The sequence below is a fragment of the Rattus norvegicus genome, chromosome 8, assembly GCF_021556685.1.
Source record: "Rattus norvegicus strain SHRSP/BbbUtx chromosome 8, alternate assembly SHRSP_T2T, whole genome shotgun sequence".
Taxonomy (NCBI): domain Eukaryota; kingdom Metazoa; phylum Chordata; class Mammalia; order Rodentia; family Muridae; genus Rattus; species Rattus norvegicus.
The window spans coordinates 97,650,353-97,669,935 of record NC_141541.1 but is presented as its reverse complement, the minus strand read 5'-3'; the positions used below and the strand labels follow the sequence as shown (position 1 = coordinate 97,669,935).

General features: G+C 40.0%; 1 protein-coding gene across 2 annotated transcripts in view; it reads right to left on the bottom strand.

The window, feature by feature from the left end:
• Positions 1-978: 978 nt before the first annotated feature.
• The window catches only part of Mthfs (methenyltetrahydrofolate synthetase), a 147,345-nt gene continuing 128,740 nt past the window's right edge, over positions 979-19,583 (bottom strand). The window contains exon 5 of one of the 2 annotated variants that reach the window (XR_015626487.1): positions 979-1,547. The gene's annotated coding sequence lies outside the window, so the exon portion shown is untranslated. Of the gene's footprint in view, positions 1,548-5,338; positions 6,032-19,583 lie in introns of those variants that run through there. The other variant, XR_015626488.1, reaches the window with a different exon arrangement.

Sequence of the window (19,583 nt, the reverse complement as noted above, 5' to 3'; positions counted from 1 at the left end):
TGACAACCACCTCTAACTGCAGCTCCAGGGAATTCAATACTTTTATGACTACCACCAAAGCACAGCCACACATTATAGGATGGAGCGAGAAAGATATACACATAAACACCATAAACACAAGGATAAAATAAACCTTTACAGAAAGAAAACAGTTGTGAATTCCAAACATGGTGGTATAAGCCTGTAGTGATATAAGCACTTAGGAGGTCGAGGCAGGAGGATGAAGAGAAGTCTCAGTTATATAAAGAATAAGGGTCTCGCTTGTCTTCATGAGACACTGCTTCAAAAAAATAAATAAATAAAAACATAAATAAATAAAAGAATGACATGAGTGTGAAAAAAAACTGTGGAAATGTAAATTCTCACGGCCACTATGGAGAGTGATATGAGGGTTCCAGTAAATATTAAAATGGAAATGCCATATGATCTGGAGGCCCCTCTCCTGACTATATTTCCAAGTAATTTGAAAATCATATAGTGAAAGATACCTGCACTATATGTTAATTGAAACATTATTCACAATAGGCAAAACATAGTCAAATAAAGTTATCAACAGATGAAAAAACTTAAAGAGATATATACATAATGGAGTACTATTTAGCTTTTTAATAGAAGAAAATCCTGTTATTTACAATATAGATGAACCTAAAGAGCAGTAAGCCACACACAAAAAAAGACAGATACTATGAGGTTACACCTACATGAGCAAGCTAAGAAAGTTGAATTTGTAGAAACAGAGAATAGAATGGTAGTTACCAGTGACTGGATGTTGGTGTTGGGGCTCCAGAGGGAGGTGATCACAAGATACAAAATTTCAGTTAAACTAGAAGGAATGGATGTTAAAGTTCTATTATATAACATGTTGACTCCAGTTCATACCAAAGTGCTGCAATGTTGAAAATCACCCCAAAAAGTGGATTTAAGTGATCTTATAAAAGACTAATGCAGTCTGTATTACAAGCCACAAACTGCACATAGAATCTCGAAGTTGTGTTTTATTTAGAAAGCTAGCCATCTGAGAAGACAGGATTAGTATCCTAAAGATCTCTCCTCCATCTCATCTTTAACCACTAGACTGGGCTGGGAAGAGAACACAAACAGTCAATAAATTCAAAGTTGAGTCTTAACTCTCTAGTCAGGTAGTCAATCTTATCTCTGAGATTTATGGTACTGCTTCTTTTCTCCTTGTTATCTCCCCTCTCTGTGAAGAAGGGGAGCAAGGCTCAAAACTTACCAAGGCCTTGGATTCTTACATTCTTCCTGAGCCTATCCTTTGGATGAGATCCAGCTTGAAAGTTAACAGAACAAATATTAGTGTAGACTCCTACCTACAACATATAGTACAAATGTGTTCTTATAATCTAGACTATGAAATACCCTTATCCATCTCACCATAAACATGATGACCACAAGACATTATGCACTCATTAATTAATTTGGTTCACCAAGTCCACAATGTACCCATATATCAAGATATCACAGTAAGAGCTGGAGATGTAACTCAGTAGTCGAACATATATCTTGTTGATCTTGAGGACTTCCACCTCCTAAAGGACAGTAAAAAGAAAAGCATGAAATAACATGAAATATATATACATATATATGCGTGTGTGTATGTGTGTGTAAAATATAAGTTTTTATTTGTCAATCAAAAATTTACTAATTAAAAATAGACCCAATAAATACAATTGGGTTTTAAGAATTTTCTGGTTGTCCCATCTTGTGCATAGAAGAGAAAAGTTTTTATGAAGGTTTTACAATAGTTCATATCCACGGCTACCCAGTGACTCAATCGCCTGAGGAGATTCCTGCTCCATTTTTATGGGGTGGTACCTAGGCAGGGACTTTAAAAGTATCTCTAGGTGATGTTAATACATAGCCAGGATTAACAACCTCTGCCTCTACCTAAGTCTCTCTCAAAAGAATTGTCTGTGTTCACCCTCGAGAAACTTTAATATGACTTCCAAAGATTAAATGGGAGGTAAGAATAGAAAACAACCTCTTTTCACATGTGTTAGCAAAACTAAAATATGCTTAGGAATGAAAAATGTTAACATTCACAGTAAAACTGTCCAACAATTGAGTTAAGAAGGAATGTGCCAAAAGAAAAAAAACAGCTTTGGAGAGAAGCATTCCCTGGAACAAAGATCTCAAGAGTTATGCATCTGAATTATGTCCCTTTTAAGTTGTTACTACATGAATATAACCCATAAACCTATTTTAATGATGTTACCACTGCAGAAAAATAAATTTATTAGAGAGAAGTGCCTTGGAGGCTGAGGTAGCTTCATTAAAATGTGTTGAATGGAAGAAATCTTTTATTTTTAGTTACCAATTTAATCTCTGGAATCGATAAACTATCACACAAAGCCAAATGGAATGAAGTTGGTGGTTCACAAAGTTCAGAGGCTCACATGCTGCTGTGAAGTCCAGTGTCTCCAAGAGGTCCTGTTTAATTTCCTTTAGTATCCTGCAGAATGCATACTCTCCCTGGTGTGATCCAGAAGCACAGTTATCAAACAGGAATGAAGTCTTAGGACACCTTATCACCTGGTTTGTAGACCATTCTTAAAGAACTGAGACTTGAAGATCTACCTGAAGTGAGAGCGTATTTTACAAGATCTGCGGTCCTTTTCCTTCTCCTGGGGATTTGTAAACAAGTGTCTATTGACTTCAAATAGAATCAGTAACTTTATGTGACTCCTTGACAGGAGCACAGTGAGGAGTTACTTAGAGGAGCATGGGTGACCCAAAACAACTGCATCACATCAACAAAGTCCCACTGCAGCATGAATTATGTCTTCAAGGAAGCTGCGCCATGGAATCCTGTCTTCAGCTAACCTTCTGCCTCCTATATTCTCTCCAGCTCCCATGATCAAGTGGAGCTGAGAGGCAAGGCTGTAAGGGTATCCTGAAACTCTGTCTCCTACAAAACAGTGTGAACAGCTCCATGACTATTATCACAAACCTAGCTATTGTTATATGATTTTGTTTATTTCATTGTCATGACAATGCAGAAGTATATTTCTGCCATTCACCACAACAACTTCTGATCCACTTAGCAAATGGTCATGTCTAAGGCAGAGGAAATCACTTTGTCCTAACAACCATCGTTGCTTCTTACAAAGACCATTTCAGTTCTTCCTAAAGAAGAACTCAAAGGACGTGAACCATGGCAAAGCAATGAAGGTTCCAAGAGAGCATGGCTATGACTTTGAAACCTTTACAGGATGACATCTATTATAATGCACTAGTTAAAATATAAAGTATAATGGCTGTGAATGTTCAAAACCATAGAGGAATAGGTCTGGCATTCTGTGCTAGACTTTGGGAAGCCAAAAGGATGCAACAAGAAACTCCAACCAGTGGTGTTACAAAGAGAGGTATGAGAGAGACAGGGTCCAGAGGGTTTTGCGAGGTCTGATCACTATAGGTCAAATCTTAGGGATACAGATGGGAAGAGGAGGAAGAGCAGGACAGAACACAGCAAAATGAGTTTGCTCTTCAGATAAGAGATGTGCATCGGACAAGCAACAGACATAGTACAGTGGGATACTGAAGTAAGAGAAGCTTCAATCCCACCAGAAAATGCAGGCTGCTTACTCTTAGGGGTTTCTGAGGGAGGAGTCAGTCCTATACCATGAGTAGCAAGCTTAGTTAATGAGTGACCTGTGCTACACAACTTAGACTAAGTTAGAGTAATCACAGAGGTTATGGACAGGGGAATAGTGTTGATTACTATGACTGTAGTGGAGATGCTTGTGACTCAGATGCAGGGGCCTGAGTGTTGTCCTGGTCAATTCTGCTCTCAGAGGCAGGAGAAAAGAAAACATTTGGTTCTTGTGGGAATGGTGAGTTGAGAATGATAATGGGAGTCACAACAGGTGGCCCTTCAAGTCTTTTATTTACTTATTTATCATTTCTTTTACTGAATTGTGTGTGTGTGTGTGGGTGGGTGGGTGGGTGGGTGTGTGTGTGTGTGTGTGTGTGTGTGTGAGAGAGAGAGAGAGAGAGAGAGAGAGAGAGAGAGAAAGAGAGAGAGAGAGAGAGAAAGAGAGAGATTAATTGATTATTTCTGGTAGTGTCATATGAAGCAGACTTACATGGTGCTTTGCTGAGGTAAGACCCACGGGAGGGCACATGATGTTTGGAGAGAGCATGACTAGGACTCAACAGAGATGAGGCACTTGCATAGCTAGCTTTGCAATGCTTTGTTGGCGTTACATCGTTGCTGATCTTTGTTTCCTTGAGAGAGAACTTCTCCTGGTGTCCTGGCTGATTCTGGTCGCTCCTGTTGACTCCTGCTGTTTCTGCTGGATTGTTCCACTGCTGCTGATTTGTGTTTGGTATACTGACACTACTGAACTGGAGTGCTAATATCCTGACAATGGAGATTGGAATTGCCTCAAAGAACTACTTCTAAACAAGTCCACATCCCCTTATCTTATTTATCATCTTTCCTCCCCTACCTTTGGACTGTGGGATAGAAGGGGGTTGGAAAAGTTTGAGAACCTTTATTAAAACTGGTTTTAAAATATCTAAGCCTACAGAGAAGCTAGTGGTATATGAGAATGTGAATGCAATTGCCCACTGAGGCCAGAAGGGGATTTCAAATTCTCTGGAGCCACTACCTATTATGAATGCTTGAAATCAAATTCAGGTCCTCTGCAAAAGCTGTATGCTCTCTTAACTGCTCAGTTACCTCTCTAGCACCCTGTCAGCTCCTTTTAAAACAACACCAGAAGGGAAGAGAGACTGCATGGGGGTATGGCCTGCCCTGTGAGACTGTGTACCTAGCAGACAAATGATCTAACAAGGTACTCTTTTCCAGAAAGTAGATATAGGTGGGGGGTTACCATTAGAAAGTATGTTGGTGAGCAGAAGCGCAAGATCCAGTGAGGGTGTTAGGTCTCAACAGCCTCCATCTCCCTGAAAGAACCTGAAGACTACAAGAGCCATTTACCTTCCTGCACAGACCCTGGACAGCTACTGGCCAGGATTTGCTGCTACCCTATTCTGGGTGAAAATGCTCTCTCTAACTGTTCTTGAGATTTGTATTTCTGTAGCAGACCAACCTCCTTCCCAACTAACATATTCATTCTTTAGCTATACTAGTAAAAATCAATCATTTTTATAGACTCTCTCAAGTTTTGAAACTAGCATTTCTTTTAAAGATGATTTGAGCCTTTCACTATGGTGCATTGTTTAGCTCCTATTTTTCTGTGTTCTGAATAGATAAAGTTCTAGAAGTGTATTTAGCTCTTTATGTCCTTACAATACTTTGTAGTAGCCAGAGTCTCCCATGTTAAAAACAACAAATATGAAACTAACAAACAAAAACCCAGAAGAAAAATCATTTATTTTTATCCACTCCACAAATCTTGGTTTTTCCAGGTTATTTTCTTAATGCTGGACACTCAGTCATAAACAATGCAGAGAAAGAGCCCAATTTCATGAAGCTAACGTTCTAGTTGGGAGACAGAAATTAGGTGAGGGAACAAATGGCTTTATATAAAAATACATTCATACAGCAATAAAGAGAAAAGAAGTAACATTAAAAACATCTATTAAGATGTTTATTTGCAAAGTAAATGAAAATTTTCACCTTGGGGAGTTGTTAAAGAGTATCTGACCTGGCCTCTAAATGACTGGAAATGTTACCAAAGTAGAGGAATGAAAGGAAGAGTTCCACTCAAAAGAATATGAAGAAATATGAGTTGAGGGTCTGTGAAAGACAGTGAGCAACAGACCAGTTGGTCCTGCAGTCCCTGAAATCTGTGCCTGTGACTTTCCTCCCTGACAGTGCTGTTTGTATTTTTGACATTCTCCTTAGGATCTATGGCCTTAAATGATGCATGGAGAAGTGGGAAAATTGAAGCATTTTTTTTCTGCCATACCTGAATTTAATGGCTAATAACAATGCCCCAGATTCTTACTCCCTGGGTTTTGCAAAAGTAATATCTCACTATGAGGGGTGGACAAGAGTAAAAAAAGAAATGTCTGAGTGTTTGAAAACATGGCCATGGTTAACCTAAAAAAAAAAAAAAAAAAACATAAGGAAGTAGCAACCAGAAGTGCCTTTGATCATTAAAATGCAAATCAAGTATCGTGATGCAGCATGGGATTGGGGCAACCTGCATACTTTGCCCAAATGAATTTCAAGACCTGTGTGACCTGATCTATAGAAAAAAAAAACACATCCAAGGGAATACAGTTCAGCAGCTAAACAAAATTTTAAAACAATTACTTTCTTGTATTTTGAATTAAAATTTCTTCTTGAATTCTTTTGCTCCTCCTTCCTGTAGTCTAGTATATTTAACTACTTCTCTTCCTCATTCTCCCCACTTTTTGATCTCCTCTTTCTGATTTTCTTTCTCTAACTATCCTAACTTTAGAACACAGAGAATCAAAACTAGAAGTCATTCTTCAAAGACAGACAGGTTGATCAATAGAATAAAGTTGAAGAGCCAGAAATAAAACCACTTATGCACACTTGATCTTTGACAAAGAAGCCAAATATATATATATATATATATATATATATATATATATATATATATATATATATATATACAATGGAAAAGAGAAAGCATCTTCAATAAATGGTGCTGGCCTAACTGGCTGTCTGTATGTAGAAAAATTAAAATAGACCCATATTTGTCACCTTGCACAAAGCTCAAGTCCAAGTGGATCAAGGGCCTCAACATAAAACCAGATACTCTCAATCTAATAGAAGAGAAAGTGGGAAAGAGCTTTATACTCATTAGCACAGGGGTAAATTTCCTAAACAGAACTCCAATGGCTCAAGCTCTAAGATCAAGAATTTATAAATAAGACCTCATGAAACTGGAAAGCTTCTGTAAGGCAAAGGACATAGTCAATAAGACAAATCGGCATCCTGCAGATTGGGAAAAAAATCTTCACTAATCCCACATCTGATAGAAGGCTAATATCCAAAATATGTAAAGAACTCAAGAAGCTAACCACCCAAAACACCAAAGAACCCAATCAAAAAATGGGGTATAGAACTAAACCAAGAATTCACAACAGAGGAACCTTGAATGGCTGAGAAGTACCTAAAGAAATTCAAAGTCCTTAGTGACCACGGAAATACAAATCAAAATGACCCTGAGATTCTACCTTACACCAATCAGAATAGCTAAGATCAAAACCACAGGTGACAGCACATGTTGGCAAGGATATGGAGAAAGTGGAACATTCTTCCGTTGCAAACTGGTATAACCACTCTGGAAATCAATTTGGAGGTTCCTCAAAAAATTGGAAATAGGTCTACCCGAAGATCCAGCAGTACCACTCTTGCGAATATACCCTAAAGATGCCACACCATGCCAAAAGGCGTGTGTTCCACTATGTTCATAGTGGCCTTATTTGTGATAGCCAGAAGCTGGAAACAAGCCACAGAAAAATGGGTATAGAAAATATGATCCATTTACACAATGGAATGCTACTCAGCCATTAAGAATGAGGACATCCTGACACCCGCGGATCCCGGCCCCCAGCGGCTCTCTGCTCCCAGACCCAGTGAGAGAGAGACCAAACCGCCTGGTCAGGTGGGCACTCCTGAGGCTGCAGAGCGGAAGAGACCACCAACACTGCTCACCCCTGCCCACATCCCTGGCCCAAGAGGAAACTGTATAAGGCCTCTGGGCTCCCATGGGGGAGGGCCCAGGAGCAGCAGGACCCCTGCCTGAGACACTGCCGGAACCTGAAGGAAACAGACCGGATAAACAGTTCTCTGCACCCAAATCCCGTGGGAGGGAGAGCTAAACCTTCAGAGAGGCAGACAAGCCTGGGAAACCAGAAGATACTGCTCCCTGCACACACATCTCGGACGCCAGAGGAAAAAGCCAAAGACCATCTGGAACCCTGGTGCACTGAAGCTCCCGGAAGGGGCGGCACAGGTCTTCCTGGTTGCTGCCGCTGCAGAGAGCCCGTGGGCAGCACCCCACGAGCGAACTTGAGCCTCAGGACCACAGGTAAGACCAAATTTTCTGCTGCAAGAAAGCTGCCTGGTGAACTCAAGACACAGGCCCACAGGAACAGCTGAAGACCTGTAGAGAGGAAAAACTACACGCCCGAAAGCAGAACACTCTGTCCCCATAACTGACTGAAAGAGAGGAAAACAGGTCTACAGCACTCCTGACACACAGGCTTATAGGACAGTCTAGCCACTGTCAGAAATAGCAGAACAAAGTAACACTAGAGATAATCTGATGGCGAGAGGCAAGCGCAGGAACCCAAGCAACAGAAACCAAGACTACCTGGCACCATCGGAGCCCAATTCTCCCATCAAAACAAACATGGAATATCCAAACACACCAGAAAAGCAAGATCTAGTTTCAAAATCGTTTTGATCATGATGCTGGAGGACTTCAAGAAAGATGTGAAGAACTCCCTTAGAGAACAAGTAGAAGCCTAAAGAGAGGAATCGCAAAAATGCCTGAAAGAATTCCAGGAAAACATAAATAAACAAGCAGAAGCCCATAGAGAGGAGACACAAAAATCCCTGAAAGAATTCCAGGAAAACACAATCAAACAGTTGAAGGAATTAAAAATGGAAATAGAAGCAATCAAGAAAGAACACAGGGAAACAGCCCTGGATATAGAAAACCAAAAGAAGAGACAAGGAGCTGTAGATACAAGCTTCACCAACAGAATACAAGAGATGGAAGAGAGAATCTCAGGAGCAGAAGATTCCATAGAGATCATTGACTCAACTGTCAAGGATAATGTAAAGCGGAAAAAGCTACTGGTCCAAAACATACAGGAAATCCAGGACTCAATGAGAAGATCAAACCTAAGGAAAATAGGTATAGAAGAGAGTGAAGACTCCCAGCTCAAAGGACCAGTAATTATCTTCAACAAAATCATAGAAGAAAACTTCCCTAACCTAAAAAAAGAGATACCCATAGACATACAAGAAGCCTACAGAACTCCAAATAGATTGGACCAGAAAAGAAACACCTCCCATCACATAATTGTCAAAACACCAAACGCACAAAATAAAGAAAGAATATTAAAAGCAGTGAGGGAAAAAGGTCAAGTAACATATAAAGGCAGACCTATCAGAATCACACCAGACTTCTCGCCAGAAACTATGAAGGCCAGAAGATCCTGGACAGATGTCATACAGACCCTAAGAGAACACAAGTGCCAGCCCAGGTTACTGTATCCAGCAAAACTCTCAATTAACATTGATGGAGAAACCAAGATATTCCATGACAAAACCAAATTTACACAATATCTTTCTACAAATCCAGCACTACAAAGGATAATAAAGGGTAAAGCCCAACATAAGGAGGCAAGCTATACCCTAGAAGAAGCAAGAAACTAATCGTCTTGGCAACAAAACAAAGAGAATGAAAGCACACAAACATAACCTTACATCCAAATATGAATATAACGTGAAGCAATAATCACTATTCCTTAATATCTCTCAATATCAATGGCCTCAACTCCCCAATAAAAAGACATAGATTAACAAACTGGATACGCAACAAGGACCCTGCATTCTGCTGCCTACAGGAAACACACCTCAGAGACAAAGACAGACACTACCTCAGAGTGAAAGGCTGGAAAACAACTTTCCAAGCAAATGGTCAGAAGAAGCAAGCTGGAGTAGCCATTCTAATATCAAATAAAATCAATTTCCAACTAAAAGTCATCAAAAAAGATAAGGAAGGACACTTCATATTCATCAAAGGAAAAATCCACCAAGATGAACTCTCAATCCTAAATATCTATGCCCCAAATACAAGGACACCTACATACGTAAAAGAAACCTTACTAAAGCTCAAAACACACATTGCACCTCACACAATAATAGTGGGAGATTTCAACACCCCACTCTCATCAATGGACAGATCATGGAAACAGAAATTAAACAGTGATGTTGACAGACTAAGAGAAGTCATGAGCCAAATGGACTTAACGGATATTTATAGAACATTCTATCCTAAAGCAAAAGGATATACCTTCTTCTCAGCTCCTCATGGTACTTTCTCCAAAATTGACCATATAATTGGTCAAAAAACGGGCCTCAACAGGTACAGAGAGATAGAAATAATCCCATGCGTGCTATCGGACCACCACAGCCTAAAACTGGTCTTCAATAACAATAAGGGAAGAATGCCCACATATACGTGGAAATTGAACAATGCTCTACTCAATGATAACCTGGTCAAGGAAGAAATAAAGAAAGAAATTAAAAACTTTTTAGAATTTAATGAAAATGAAGGTACAACATACCCAAACTTATGGGACACAATGAAAGCTGTGCTAAGAGGAAAACTCATAGCGCTGAGTGCCTGCAGAAAGAAACAGGAAAGAGCATATGTCAGCAGCTTGACAGCACACCTAAAAGCTCTAGAACAAAAAGAAGCAAATACACCCAGGAGGAGTAGAAGGCAGGAAATAATCAAACTCAGAGCTGAAATCAGCCAAGTAGAAACAAAAAGGACCATAGAAAGAATCAACAGAACCAAAAGCTGGTTCTTTGAGAAAATCAACAAGATAGATAAACCCTTAGCCAGACTAACGAGAGGACACAGAGAGTGTGTCCAAATTAACAAAATCAGAAATGAAAAGGGAGACATAACTACAGATTCAGAGGAAATTCAAAAAATCATCAGATCTTACTATAAAAACCTATATTCAACAAAACTTGAAAATCTTCAGGAAATGGACAATTTCCTAGACAGATACCAGGTATCGAAGTTAAACCAGGAACAGATAAACCAGTTAAACAACCCCATAACTCCTAAGGAAATAGAAGCAGTCATTAAAGGTCTCCCAACCAAAAAGAGCCCAGGTCCAGACGGGTTTAGTGCAGAATTCTATCAAACCTTCATAGAAGACCTCATACCAATATTATCCAAACTATTCCACAAAATTGAAACAGATGGAGCACTACCGAATTCCTTCTACGAAGCCACAATTACTCTTATACCTAAACCACACAAAGACCCAACAAAGAAAGAGAACTTCAGACCAATTTCCCTTATGAATATCGACGCAAAAATACTCAATAAAATTCTGGCAAACCGAATTCAAGAGCACATCAAAACAATCATCCACCATGATCAAGTAGGCTTCATCCCAGGCATGCAGGGATGGTTTAATATACGGAAAACCATCAACGTGATTCATTATATAAACAAACTGAAAGAACAGAACCACATGATCATTTCATTAGATGCTGAGAAAGCATTTGACAAAATTCAACACCCCTTCATGATAAAAGTCCTGGAAAGAATAGGAATTCAAGGCCCATACCTAAACATAGTAAAAGCCATATACAGCAAACCAGTTGCTAACATTAAACTAAATGGAGAGAAACTTGAAGCAATCCCACTAAAATCAGGGACTAGACAAGGCTGCCCACTCTCTCCCTACTTATTCAATATAGTTCTTGAAGTTCTAGCCAGAGCAATCAGACAACAAAAGGATGTCAAGGGGATACAGATCGGAAAAGAAGAGGTCAAAATATCACTATTTGCAGATGACATGATAGTATATTTAAGTGATCCCAAAAGTTCCACCAGAGAACTACTAAAGCTGATAAACAACTTCAGCAAAGTGGCTGGGTATAAAATTAACTCAAATAAATCAGTTGCCTTCCTCTATACAAAAGAGAAACAAGCCGAGAAAGAAATTAGGGAAACGACACCCTTCATAATAGACCCAAATAATATAAAGTACCTCGGTGTGACTTTAACCAAGCAAGTAAAAGATCTGTACAATAAGAACTTCAAGACACTGAGGAAAGAAATTGAAGAAGACCTCAGAAGATGGAAAGATCTCCCATGCTCATGGATTGGCAGGATTAATATAGTAAAAATGGCCATTTTACCAAAAGCAATCTACAGATTCAATGCAATCCCCATCAAAATACCAATCCAATTCTTCAAAGACTTACACAGAACAATTTGCAAATTCATCTGGAATAACAAAAAACCCAGGATAGCTAAAGCTATCCTCAACAATAAAAGGACTTCAGGGGGAATCACTATCCCTGAACTCAAGCAGTATTACAGAGCAATAGTGATAAAAACTGCATGGTATTGGTACAGAGACAGACAGATAGACCAATGGAATAGAATTGAAGACCCAGAAATGAACCCACACACCTATGGTCACTTGATTTTTGACAAAGGAGCCAAAACCATCCAATGGAAAAAAGATAGCATTTTCAGCAAATGGTGCTGGTTCAACTGGAGGGCAACATGTAGAAGAATGCAGATCGATCCATGCTTATCACCCTGTACAAAACTTAAGTCCAAGTGGATCAAGGACCTCCACATCAAACCAGACACACTCAAACTAATAGAAGAAAAACTAGGAAAGCATCTGGAACACATGGGCACTGGAAAAAAATTCCTGAACAAAACACCAATGGCTTACGCTCTAAGATCAAGAATCGACAAATGGGATCTCATAAAACTGCAAAGCTTCTGTAAGGCAAAGGACACTGTGGTTAGGACAAATCGGCAACCAACAGATTGGGAAAAGATCTTTACCAATCCTACAACAGATAGAGGCCTTATATCCAAAATATACAAAGAACTCAAGAAGTTATACCGCAGGGAAACAAATAACCCTATTAAAAAATGGGGTTCAGAGCTAAACAAAGAATTCACAGCTGAGGAATGCCGAATGGCTGAGAAACACCTAAAGAAATGTTCAACATCTTTAGTCATAAGGGAAATGCAAATCAAAACAACCCTGAGATTTCACCTCACACCAGTGAGAATGGCTAAGATCAAAAACTCAGGTGACAGCAGATGCTGGCGAGGATGTGGAGAAAGAGGAACACTCCTCCATTGTTGGTGGGATTGCAGACTGGTAAAACCATTCTGGAAATCAGTCTGGAGGTTCCTCAGAAAATTGGACATTGAACTGCCTGAGGATCCAGCTATACCTCTCTTGGGCATATACCCAAAAGATTCCTCAACATACAAAAGAGACACGTGCTCCACTATGTTCATCGCAGCCTTATTTATAATAGCCAGAAAATGGAAAGAACCCAGATGCCCTTCAACAGAGGAATGGATACAGAAAATGTGGTACATCTACACAATGGACTATTACTCAGCTATCAAAAACAACGAGTTTATGAAATTCGTAGGCAAATGGTTGGAACTGGAAAATTTCATCCTGAGTGAGCTAACCCAATCACAGAAAGACATACATGGTATGCACTCATTGATAAGTGGCTATTAGCCCAAATGCTTGAATTACCCTAGATCCCTAGAACAAAAAACTCAAGACGGATGATCAAAATGTGAATGCTTCACTCCTTCTTTAAATGAGGAAAAAGAATACCCTTGGCAGGGAAGGGAGAGGCAAAGATTAAAACAGAGACTGAAGGAACACCCATTCAGAGCCTGCCCCACATATGACCCATACATATACAGCCACCCAATTAGAGAAGATGGACGAAGCAAAGAAGTGCAGGCCTACAGGAACCGGATGTAGATCGCTCCTGAGAGACACAGCCAGAATACAGCAAATACAGAGGCGAATGCCAGCAGCAAACCACTGAACTGAGAATAGGCCCCCGTTGAAGGAATCAGAGAAAGAACTGGAAGAGCTTGAAGGGGCTCGAGACCCCAAAAGTACAACAATGCCAAGCAACCAGAGCTTCCAGGGACTAAGCCACTACCTAAAGACTATACATGGACTGACCCTGGACTCTGACCCCATAGGTAGCAATGAATATCCTAGTAAGAGCACCAGTGGAAGGGGAAGCCCTGGGTCCTGCTAAGACTGAACCCCCAGTGAACTAGACTATGGGGGGAGGGCGGCAATGGGGGGAGGGTTGGGAGGGGAACACCCATAAGGAAAGGGAGGGGGAATGGGGATGTTTGCCCGGAAACCGGGAAAGGGAATAACACTTGAAATGTATATAAGAAATACTCAAGTTAATAAAAAAAAAAAAAAAGAATGAGGACATCCTGAGTTTTACAGGCAAATGGATGGTAATAGAAAGTATCATTCTGAGTGAGGTAACTCAGACCCAAAGGACATGCAAGGTATGTACTCCCTAATAAGTGGATATTAGCAAAAAAAAAAAGTACAGAATACCCAAGATACAGTTCACAGAACTCAAAAAGGTCAACAAGCTAAAGGGTCCATGAGGATTCCCTAGTCCCACTTGGGAGGGAGAAAAAAAACAACCACATGAGGAGAGAGGGAGAGACCTGAGAGGGAAAGGGGACAGGGACAGGGTTGAGGGAAAAGGGGAACATGATCTGGTATTGGGTGGGGGGGAAAGGACAGAAGCCCTGACGGCCAGCAGAAAGAATGGAAACAGGCAACCTCGGGAGGTAAGAGGTTGGGAGGACCCTCCAGAATGTACCAGAGTCTTGAGAGGTGAGAGTCTTAGGACTCAAGGAGAGAAACCCTTGATGAAATGCCCTACAGTGGAGAGAGGGAACTTGTAGAGCCCACCTCCATCAGAAAGAGAGGGCATCAACTGAGGGATGGGGTTGCTATCCCACAGTCAAAACTGGGGTTACCGTTATTGTTCCTGTCTGAAAGAACTGCAGAGATGGAAATGGAGAAGAACTTGAGGAAAAGAAGGTCAAGCAACAGGCCCAAATTGGGATCCAGCTCAAGGGGAGGCCCCAAGACCTGACACCATTACTGAGGCTATGGGGCCTTCACATAAAGGGACCCATCATGACTTCCCTCCGAAAGACCCAACAAGCAGCTGAAAGAGTCAGATGCAGATATTTACACCCAACCAATGAACAGAAGCTGCTGACCCCTCTGGTTGAATTAGGGGAAAACTGGAGGAAGCTAAGGAGGAGGGAAACCCTGTAAAAGGACCAGCAGTCTCAATTAACCTGGACCTCTGAGAGCTCTGAGACATTGGATCACCAACCGGGCAGCATATACCAGCTGATATAAGGCCCCCAACACATATACAGCAGAGGACTGCCGGGTCTGGGTTCAATCAGAGAAGATGCACCTAACCCCCAAGAGACTGGAGACCCCAGGGAATTTAGAGGTCTGGTGGGGTGGGTGGAGTGGGGACATCCATGTGTAGACAGGAGGGCAGGAAGGAGGTAAGGGATGTGGAACAGATAGAGGGTGGACCAGGAAGGGAATAAAATCTGGACTGTAAAAAAATAAAAATAAATAAATAAATAAATAAATAAATAAATAAATAAATAAATAAAAGATGGGAAATAGATGATATTAAAGGCAACACATTATCTTCAATGGGTCTCAACAAGAGCAAATAAGGGAAAGGGTGAGACCATGTATATATGTTGCAAACCATCATGAGAGATGATTATAGTAATGGCCCCAAGACCCCCCTTTCCTCATTGTCAGCCCTATTGAAATAGGATAAACCTCTCTTTGAATAGAGTGGACTGTGATCTTCTTAGATCAAATACTGTGGCAGAGGTCACGTTATACTCCTCTATTTTAGAGCCTCTCTGTCTTGGATAAATTGTTTTAGTAACTTTGACATAAACCAGGATCACCTGAGAAGAGTTAAGCTGACATGAAAACATTAGTTTAAAGGGGCTTGAGACCCCAAAAGTACAACAATGCCAAGCAACCAGAGCTTCCAGGGACTAAGCCACTACCTAAAGACTATACATGGACTGACCCTGGACTCTGACCCCATAGGTAGCAATGAGTATCCTAGTAAGAGCACCAGTGGAAGGGGAAGCCCTGGGTCCTGCTAAGACTGAACCCCCAGTGAACTAGTCTATGGGGGGAGGGCGGCAATGGGGGGAGGGTTGGGAGGGGAACACCCATAAGGAAGGGGAGGGGGGAGGGGGATGTTTGCCCGGAAACCGGGAAAGGGAATAACACTCGAAATGTATATAAGAAATACTCAAGTTAATAAAAAAAAAAAAAAAGAAATGATTATAAATAAAAAAAAAGAAGAAAACATTAGTTTATCACATTGTCCCATAGGCAAGTTTGTGAGGCATTTTCTTAATTGATGGTTGAAGTGAGAGGGTCCATTTTGAGTGACACCGCTCTTTCATAGGTGATCCCGAGTTGTATAAGAAAGCACACTGAGTGAGCCATGGCACAATCAAGTAAGGAACATTCCACTCAGGTCTTGCTCTACTGCCTGCTTCCAGGTCCCTGCTCTGATGTCCTTCAGCGATAGAGTGTATTGAGAGTTTTAAGATACGAACTCGTTCCTCCCCAAGTTGTTCTTTTGGCCATGCTATTTATTACAGCAATAGAAAGTCAACTAAGATACTTTTCCCGGAGGAACCATACAACCTTTACATTTATTCATCAAACTGTAAGATCGCCATGCTATGAAGAAACTTGGGTTAGAAACTGGAGGGGACACATTGTAGGAGTCATTTGTTCTAGACTAATCAAGACCATCCCAGTTATGCCAACTCCCTATAAACAACATTTGAATTAGCCCTTCTTGAACCTTTTAGGCACAGTTAAGCTATCAGCTGATGTAGTCACATGGGATGCCAGATAAAATCTAAGGAATAAATGACTAGGCTTTCAAACCACAACATTATAAGGATTACAAACCATTGCTTGGGGGTAGATAATACCAAATCAAAAGTCTCCCATGGATAAATCATTCACTCATAAAATTATTGTAACAGCAACAAAAACAGCTATCTTTACTTCATAAATGAGAAACTAAAATTATAGAAGATAAACTTTATTGTTCAAGATCACAAAACTTTCAAGAGGTAAAACCAGCAATACTATTTTCATGTGATTTCAAGTCATATAGACATGATAATCCAGATTCAGAGCTGTGAAATCCGTCAGCGTCGTATACTGAGAATCACGTCTTTGGTTAACTAAGTTTCTTTCTTGGTGTCTTCCCTAACCAATAGCTGGGAACTTAAGCAGGTTCCCCACCACTGAGTGAAACATGCCTACTTCATGGCACACACGTAATCCCAACTCCAGGATACAGTATATATGATAAGAATTCAACTTGTACTTTGAAGGTATTTTATTGGCCATCATTTTCGTCCATTTTCTTAGTGCAATTACTTACTACTCCAGTAACCACTATGAATTGTTGGCTGCTTACAAGAAATAAAACTTGCTACTAATATTTTACATTCATTATCCATTTAATGTTTACATTCTCTCCAGTGTGCTGTGATGATTTTTGCAAATGAAGAAACAGGTTCAGAGACCATGTAGGTTGTCGAGGGTGTAGCTAGAAGGAATCCCAGTTTTTACATGTAACTAGTAGATTTCATTTATTGGTATTATGGTAAATGGCTTACAAGATTCATTTTTAAACAAGGATTTTTATTCTTATAAAATAAGTTAATTTTCCATTGTTCTGTATATGAGATTTTGAAAATTACTCAAATGTAAGACAACTGAGTGATCTATAAAATACAATCTCATACAAACACTATTATTACTAACACTTTAGATATCTTTCCTAAAGTCTATTTTTACTATGAACACACACGGAGACACACAGAGGAGGGGGATGGAGAGAGAGAGAGAGAGAGAGAGAGAGAGAGAGAGAGAGAGAGAGAGAGACTTGTATTTTGTTTTTCAAGTTAAAATTATAAGAAAAGCACTTTTGTAAGAATACTCCAGATAATTCAACAGGGAAAATGAATCATTTCCTATAGAATAAATTTCCCAACTATAAAAAAAATATTTTTAAAAACAACAAGAATGGGGAACTTGGTTTACTCAGGGTGTTGGGAAATTGGTCAGCAATTTGGGGAAGGGGCAAAGCATTCACTTAGGCCTTTATCTTACCCATCACACTAAAATAAATTCCTTTGGGTTAATATTTCTTTTACTACTCCAATACAGAAACTAGAACAGACCCAATTAAACATTTATTAAACTTCTGGCTAGGAAGGACGATCTCTGCTCTAGGCTGAGGCTTGGTTGAATAAATCAAATATAACTACAAAGGACTAACATACTACCTCCTTTGAAAACTGAACCAAATCAATAAGAAAGATCACTAAATTCATAACGATAAAATGGTGATGGACACAGACAGACAAAAAGGAAATCTAGTTAATCAGCCTACAAGAAGCATGGAACTCAAGTAGAAGTCAAGCAAATACAACTGAAAATAATTTAAACATATTTTTCCATCCATTAGATTAGCAAGCCTTAATCACTGAACCCAACCCCAACTCCAGCAGTTAGGAGAATCTATGTGCACTATAATAGTAAACAGTTGCAAAGATCTAGTAGCCAAGCATAAGTTGATAAACTTTTGTGCAAAGGAATAAATTGTGACTATTTCAGTCACTGTGAGCTGTCTGGGTTTCTCTTACAACTGCTCAGCTCTGCCCTGTAGCATAAAGGCATCCTTCAATGATTCCTAAATAAATAATTTGCAAATGTGTTTATGTGAAAAACAAGTGGTGGGAGGAGGTTGACCTGCAGACAACTTCTGGCCAACTCCTAGCTTAAAATAATCTTTATTTCTTCATCAAACTACAGATCCTTCAAAGGTCAGCAAGATTTATTTCCATTACACATACTTGGAGATCCATTCTAATGGAGTCTCTACATTGATTTTTGCTTTTGCAATTATCATCACATCTCCAGAGACTCACAAAGCAGTTAAGAGACTAAGCTGTTTACTCCCAGTCATCTGTCATCAACTAGTAACATGGAAATGCTGTATCCCCCTCGTCTGAGGTGGACGTCAATCAATGAGAAGCACTAACCCTACAACCACACTGGGTACTAATAAGAATAGAGGCGTTCTCATAGTTCATTGGATTTTGATGTCTATGTGTGCATAGGTGACAGGTATAGAAAATAAAGGTATAGGATGTCCTATGACTTGTTAATTTCAAAAGAATATCAGATAAGATTTTAGTGTAAGTACGCCTTAATCACTCCTCTTATCCAGCCTGCATTGCATGTCCTTGTGTCAGCCTGGACTATAAGGTAATACCCTTGATAAGGATACAGAATGAAATGGAAGCAAAGGTCCAAGTCTACAAAGCTCTTTATACCAAGTGATGACCTTGGTCTAAAGGTCATGTACTGTGTCTAAAACAAGCTGTTTTCATTTTACAGAAGGCACCATCTAAAAGAATTCAGGTAAAATGTTCAATGCCACATACATGGTACTTGGTGGGACAGGAATTGACTCGATCTTTATGCTCTGTGGCCCCTACTATTCTATAAAAGGGGAAATCCAAGATGGATGTGGGACCTGCCTGTGTATTTCCCATGAGTACAATGAAGAACAGAGGAATTGGTTTGAGAGAGCTCTCAGGACCTCCAGTTATGAGACTCTTCAAATCAGGGATGCTTTGAAATGAATTATTTCAAATGAACATTGTACAACAGGTATGTGCTTGAAGAGCTTATTCCAATTTAACCTATATTGTCACCAGGATCTTCCTCTAGACCCCCTCAGCTCCACAGTCCTTGCAATAGTCATCAATATGAGGCACATAGAGCATAGTATAGAAGACAGGTATGGTTTATTTCAGAAGTAAGGCAGGAAGTATGAAGGGGCAATAGCCAAAGGCCCAATATCCCAACCTACATGTATTATTTCTAGCATCTCTGATACAAGCAACAGTACT